The 5,812-nt window shown below is 43.3% G+C and overlaps 14 non-coding genes across 14 annotated transcripts in view; all 14 read left to right on the top strand.

The window, feature by feature from the left end:
* Positions 1-242: 242 nt before the first annotated feature.
* Positions 243-314, top strand: trnap-ugg. Its single transcript has one exon. It is a non-coding gene; the product is annotated as a tRNA-Pro (tRNA).
* Positions 315-657: 343 nt separating this feature from the next.
* On the top strand, positions 658-729 carry trnap-ugg. The gene has a single exon. It is a non-coding gene; the product is annotated as a tRNA-Pro (tRNA).
* Positions 730-853: 124 nt separating this feature from the next.
* trnap-agg lies at positions 854-925 on the top strand. The gene has a single exon. It is a non-coding gene; the product is annotated as a tRNA-Pro (tRNA).
* Positions 926-1,071: 146 nt separating this feature from the next.
* On the top strand, positions 1,072-1,143 carry trnap-agg. The gene has a single exon. It is a non-coding gene; the product is annotated as a tRNA-Pro (tRNA).
* Positions 1,144-1,290: 147 nt separating this feature from the next.
* On the top strand, positions 1,291-1,362 carry trnap-agg. Its single transcript has one exon. It is a non-coding gene; the product is annotated as a tRNA-Pro (tRNA).
* A 124-nt stretch (positions 1,363-1,486) lies between these two features.
* On the top strand, positions 1,487-1,557 carry trnap-ugg. Its single transcript has one exon. It is a non-coding gene; the product is annotated as a tRNA-Pro (tRNA).
* Positions 1,558-1,681: 124 nt separating this feature from the next.
* Positions 1,682-1,753, top strand: trnap-agg. Its single transcript has one exon. It is a non-coding gene; the product is annotated as a tRNA-Pro (tRNA).
* Positions 1,754-2,540: 787 nt separating this feature from the next.
* trnap-agg lies at positions 2,541-2,611 on the top strand. Its single transcript has one exon. It is a non-coding gene; the product is annotated as a tRNA-Pro (tRNA).
* Positions 2,612-2,955: 344 nt separating this feature from the next.
* Positions 2,956-3,028, top strand: trnap-ugg. Its single transcript has one exon. It is a non-coding gene; the product is annotated as a tRNA-Pro (tRNA).
* A 1,976-nt stretch (positions 3,029-5,004) lies between these two features.
* trnap-agg lies at positions 5,005-5,076 on the top strand. The gene has a single exon. It is a non-coding gene; the product is annotated as a tRNA-Pro (tRNA).
* Positions 5,077-5,200: 124 nt separating this feature from the next.
* trnap-ugg lies at positions 5,201-5,272 on the top strand. The gene has a single exon. It is a non-coding gene; the product is annotated as a tRNA-Pro (tRNA).
* A 124-nt stretch (positions 5,273-5,396) lies between these two features.
* Positions 5,397-5,468, top strand: trnap-ugg. Its single transcript has one exon. It is a non-coding gene; the product is annotated as a tRNA-Pro (tRNA).
* A 146-nt stretch (positions 5,469-5,614) lies between these two features.
* trnap-cgg lies at positions 5,615-5,686 on the top strand. The gene has a single exon. It is a non-coding gene; the product is annotated as a tRNA-Pro (tRNA).
* Positions 5,687-5,810: 124 nt separating this feature from the next.
* trnap-ugg overlaps positions 5,811-5,812 on the top strand; it is a 72-nt gene continuing 70 nt past the window's right edge. Inside the window, exon 1 of the tRNA in view lies at positions 5,811-5,812. This exon is cut by the window's right edge and continues 70 nt beyond it. This is a non-coding gene — a tRNA (tRNA-Pro).

Here is a 5,812-nt window from a genome sequence, read left to right as displayed (position 1 = left end):
TTTGGAACAAACCTTAAAACAAAAAGACATTCATGATAAAATATACTAATACTTTCTTTAACAGTATGTTTCTCGCTTTGGGTGCGAGAGGTCCCAGGTTGAAATCCCGGACGAGCCCTTTGTTCTGTGAAACTCATTGACTGTTGCTGGAAGAGTAATCTGATCTACTTCAGCAGATGGTTACTGATGTTTTAGCAGTGTAAAAACTTGCTGAAGAAAAGCATTAAATAAGGTCCCTGCATGGCTCGTTGGTCTAGGGGTATGATTCTCGCTTTGGGTGCGAGAGGTCCCGGGTTCAAATCCTGCACGAGCCCTTTATTCTGTGAAACTTGTTAACGGGGTCTGGAAGAGGCTCCCCATCTATCTCTGCAGATGGTTATCTAGATCTTAGTTTCTGGTACACTGACAGTTAAGCACTTTGAAATCATGCTGAAGAAAAGCATTAAATAAGGTCCCTGCATGGCTCGTTGGTCTAGGGATATGATTCTCGCTTAGGGTGCGAGAGGACCCAGGTTCAAATCCCGGACGAGCCCTTTGTTCTGTGAAACTCATTGACTGTTGCTGGAAGAGTAATCTGATCTACTTCTGCAGATCTGTACTGATGTTTTAGCAGTGTAAAAACTTGCTAAAGAAAAGCATTAAATAAGGTCACTGCATGGCTCGTTGGTCTAGGGGTATGATTCTCGCTTTGGGTGCGAGAGGTCCCGGGTTCAAATCCCGGACGAGCCCTTTGTTCTGTGAAACTCATTGACTGTTGCTGGAAGAGTAATCTGATCTACTTCTGCAGATCGTTACTGATGTTTTAGCAGTGTAAAAACTTGCTGAAGAAAAGCATTAAATAAGGTCACTGCATGGCTCGTTGGTCTAGGGGTATGATTCTCGCTTAGGGTGCGAGAGGTCCCGGGTTCAAATCCCGGACGAGCCCTTTGTTCTGTGAAACTTGTTAACGGGGTCTGGAAGAGGCTCCCAATCTATCTCTGCAGATGGTTATCTAGATCTTAGTTTCTGCTACACTGACAGTTCAGCACTTTAAAATCATCCTGAAGAAAAGCATTAAATAAAGTCTCGCAGGGCTCGTTGGTCTAGGGGTATGATTCTCGCTTAGGGTGCGAGAGGTCCCGGGTTCAAATCCCGGACGAGCCCTTTGTTCTGTGAAACTTGTTAACGGGGTCTGGAAGAGGCTCCCAATCTATCTCTGCAGATGGTTATCTAGATCTTAGTTTCTGCTACAACTGACAGTTCAGCACTTTAAAATCATCCTGAAGAAAAGCATTAAATAAAGTCTCGCAGGGCTCGTTGGTCTAGGGGTATGATTCTCGCTTAGGGTGCGAGAGGTCCCGGGTTCAAATCCCGGACGAGCCCTTTGTTCTGTGAAACTCATTGACTGTTGCTGGAAGAGTAATCTGATCTACTTCTGCAGATGGTTACTGATGTTTTAGCAGTGTAAAAACTTGCTGAAGAAAAGCATTAAATAACGTCCCTGCATGGCTCGTTGGTCTAGGAGTATGATTCTCGCTTTGGGTGCGAGAGTCCCGGGTTCAAATCCCGGACGAGCCCTTTGTTCTGTGAAACTCATTGACTGTTGCTGGAAGAGTAATCTGATCTACTTCAGTAGATGGTTACTGATGTTTTAGCAGTGTAAAAACTTGCTGAAGAAAAGCATTAAATAAGGTCCTTGCATGGCTCGTTGGTCTAGGGGTATGATTCTCGCTTAGGGTGCGAGAGGTCCCGGGTTCAAATCCCGGACGAGCCCTTTGTTCTGTGAAACTCATTGACTGTTGCTGGAAGAGTAATCTGATCTACTTCTGCAGATGGTTACTGATGTTTTATTAGTGTAAAAACTTGCTGAAGAAAAGCATTAAATAACGTCCCTGCATGGCTCGTTGGTCTAGGGGTATGATTCTCGCTTTGGTGCGAGAGGTCCCGGGTTCCAAATCCCGGACGAGCCCTTTGTTCTGTGAAACTTGTTAACGGGGTCTGGAAAGAGGCTCCCAATCTATCTCTGCAGGATGGTTATCTAGATCTTAGTTTCTGCTACACTGACAGTTCAGCACTTTAAAATCATCCTGAAGAAAAGCTTAAATAAAGTCTCGCAGGGCTCGTTGGTCTAGGGGTATGATTCTCGCTTAGGGTGCGAGAGGTCCCGGGTTCAAATCCGCGGACGAGCCCTTTGTTCTGTGAAACTTGTTAACGGGGTCTGGAAGAGGCTCCCATCTATCTCTGCTAGATGGTTATCTAGATCTTATTTTCTGCTACAACTGACAGTTCAGCACTTTAAAATCATCCTGAAGAAAAGCATTAAATAAAGTCTCGCAGGGCTCCGTTTGGTCTAGGGGTATGATTCTCGCTTAGGGTGCGAGAGATCCCGGGTTTCAAATCCCGGACGAAGCCCTTGTTCTGTGAAACTTGTTTAACGGGGTCTGGAAGAGGCCTCCCAATCTATCTCTGCAGATGGTTATCTAGATCTTAGTTTCTGCTACACTGACAGTTCAGACACTTTAAAATCATCCTGAAGAAAAGCATTAAATAAAGTCTCGCAGGGCTCGTTGGTCTAGTGTATGATTCTCGCTTAGGGTGCGAGAGGTCCCGGGTTCAAATCCCGGACGAGCCCTTTGTTCTGTGAAACTTGTTAACGGGGTTCTGGAAGAGGCTCCCAAATCTATTCTGCAGATGGTTATCTAGAATCTTAGTTTCTGCTACACTGACAGTTCAGCACTTTAAAATCATCCTGAAGAAAAGCATTAAATAAAGTTCGCAGGGCTCGTTGGTCTAGGGGTATGATTCTCGCTTCGGTGCGAGAGGTCCCGGGTTCAAATCCCGGACGAGCCCTTTGTTCTGTGAAACTCATTGACTGTTGCTGGAAGAGTAATCTGATCTACTTCAGTAGATGGTTACTGATGTTTTTAGCAGTGTAAAAACTTGCTGAAGAAAAAGCATTAAATAAGGTCCCTGCATGGCTCGTTGGTCTAGGGGTATGATTCTCGCTTTGGGTGCGAGAGGTCCCGGGTTCAAAATCCCGGACGAGCCCCTTGTTCTGTGAAACTCATTGACTGTTGCTGGAAGAGTAATCTGATCTACTTCTGCAGATCGTTACTGATGTTTTAGCAGTGTAAAAACTTGCTGAAGAAAAGCATTAAATAAAGTTCCTGCAGGGCTCGTTGGTCTAGGGCAGAGGTCGCCAACCTGTCGATCGCGATCGACGTGTCGATCTCGAAGACCTTCCCTGTCGATCTCCAAATTATAATTTTTTTAAATACAAAAAAAAAAAAAAAAATTTGAACATTTTCTGAAGTGTCTTCTGAAATGTTTTCTAACGGCTTCGGGAAGACCAACGTCAGGAAAAGATCTCCGCCTGATTAATGAACGCCAGCTATTTAAAATCTGAGGATGTCCGTAGAGTTGATATGAACGTAATCACCAACGATTTCTCACAAAATTCAGGCCTTCCCACTAAATGCCCCTTCTAAAGCAGCTTGCACACTGCCCGACAGAACGCCAACATTCTCCAACAAACGCCAACAAACACCAACAGTTGGGTCAGTGTGGCGTCAGCAGTTGGTGTTTGTTTGGTCATTGTCGGAAGAGTTCAACATGTTCAGTTCGGACTGGGTAAAGTTGCAGAATGTCTGACCAATGTAGAGAGATTTCCAACATTCTGAAAGCTCGTCTGACAGCTCGCAACTAGGCTCAACTCGTGTGCATAACATCCTCGAGCTCTCTTGGATGTCGTTGTTATCTGGTTATCGGCCAGTTTGTTAAATAAACCGATATCCTAAGTCTATTTATAGATTAACGTTATGTATTAGCTTACCCAAATGAACGGTTTTCAAGACAGATATTTGTCTATTTTAACTTCTACGACTCGTTTAACACTGCAACGTGTTTCTAAATATTAATATTAATGTTAAAGGTGACGTTACATGAGTACGTTTGCGCTTATGTTAGTGACTTATCGGCCACTCGCACTTCATTCCAATTACCGTGTTGGTTTTCGAAATATTAATAAGCATTTAAAACTGTCGTATTAAAAGTTTTGGCACCCTCTGAGGCTGCATGATAAGTACATTTTACTCTGTCTTCTCCAAAAAAAGATCACAGTAGTATATTATTCATTTTCTATTTAACACTGAGTACTGGGGTGTTTTCCAGACAAAGATATTTAGTGTAGCAGTATTTGAAATGAAATCAAATGTGAAAAATAGGCTGTGCAAATATTTAGGCACCCTAATCATTTTCATGATTTGAATACCTGTAACTACTCAATACTGAATAATTGCAACACATAATTAGTCTGATTAGCTTGTTAAGCCTTCAATTCCATAGAAAAGCATTCAATCATTTAGAAAAACTATCTAAGGTAGCCAATTGCAAGATGTGCTTCTCCTTGTTTCTCCTCTGAAGAGTGGCAACATGGGGGGCCTCAAAACAACTGTCAAATGATCTGAAAACAAAGATTGTCAGTGTTGTGTTGTAACTTCAGTTGATAAATAAAGCAGTTCATATCCAGCTGCTCATTGCAAATGTGTTTTTTCTTGTTCATATTGTGTGCGGTTAACAAATATTTTCCTTTTTATGTTGCACTGAAATTAAGTGATTTAGTGTGTTCTTGGTAACATCAATTTGAAAGCTGGACCAAAGTGTTTAATTTCACTCAATTACAATTAGGCTAAATAAAAAGTTAAGTTGTAAGTACAGTCTGGACAGTCTTTTTCTCTCAACGCCTCAATAGGTAGATCTTGCCTGTCACCAAGGCAGAGTTTGTGATCTTTGGCCAAAAAAGTTTGGTGACCACTGGTCTAGGGGTATGATTCTCGCTTAGGGTGCGAGAGGTCCGTGGTTCAAATCCCGGACGAGCCCTTTGTTCTGTGAAACTTGTTAACGGGGTCTGGAAGAGGCTCCCCATCTATCTCTGCAGATGGTTATCTAGATCTTAGTTTCTGGTACACTGACAGTTAAGCACTTTGAAATCATGCTGAAGAAAAGCATTAAATAAGGTCCCTGCATGGCTCGTTGGTCTAGGGGTATGATTCTCGCTTAGGGTGCGAGAGGTCCCGGGTTCAAATCCCGGACGAGCCCTTTGTTCTGTGAAACTCATTGACTGTTGCTGGAAGAGTAATCTGATCTACTTCTGCAGATGGTTACTGATGTTTTAGCAGTGTAAAAACTTGCTAAAGAAAAGCATTAAATAAGGTCCCTGCATGGCTCGTTGGTCTAGGGGTTTGATTCTCGCTTTGGGTGCGAGAGGTCCCGGGTTCAAATCCCGGACGAGCCCTTTGTTCTGTGAAACTCATTGACTGTTGCTGGAAGAGTAATCTGATCTACTTCTGCAGATGGTTACTGATGTTTTAGCAGTGTAAAAACTTGCTGAAGAAAAGCATTAAAAAACGTCCCTGCATGGCTCGTTGGTCTAGGGGTATGATTCTCGCTTTGGGTGCGAGAGGTCCCGGGTTCAAATCCCGGACGAGCCCTTTGTTCTGTGAAACTTGTTAACGGGGTCTGGAAGAGGCTCCCAATCTATCTCTGCAGATGGTTATCTAGATCTTAGTTTCTGCTACACTGACAGTTCAGCACTTTAAAATCATCCTGAAGAAAAGCATTAAATAAAGTCTCGCAGGGCTCGTTGGTCTAGGGGTATGATTCTCGCTTCGGGTGCGAGAGGTCCCGGGTTCAAATCCCGGACGAGCCCTTTGTTCTGTGAAACTCATTGACTGTTGCTGGAAGAGTAATCTGATCTACTTCTGCAGATGGTTACTGATGTTTTAGCAGTGTAAAAACTTGCTGAAGAAAAGCATTAAATAACGTCCCTGCATGG

Source organism: Clupea harengus, unplaced genomic scaffold (genome assembly GCF_900700415.2).
Source record: "Clupea harengus unplaced genomic scaffold, Ch_v2.0.2, whole genome shotgun sequence".
Classification (NCBI taxonomy): Eukaryota; Metazoa; Chordata; class Actinopteri; order Clupeiformes; family Clupeidae; genus Clupea; species Clupea harengus.
The sequence above is the reverse complement of the archived record's forward strand: the minus strand, read 5'-3'. Positions and strand labels throughout refer to the sequence as shown.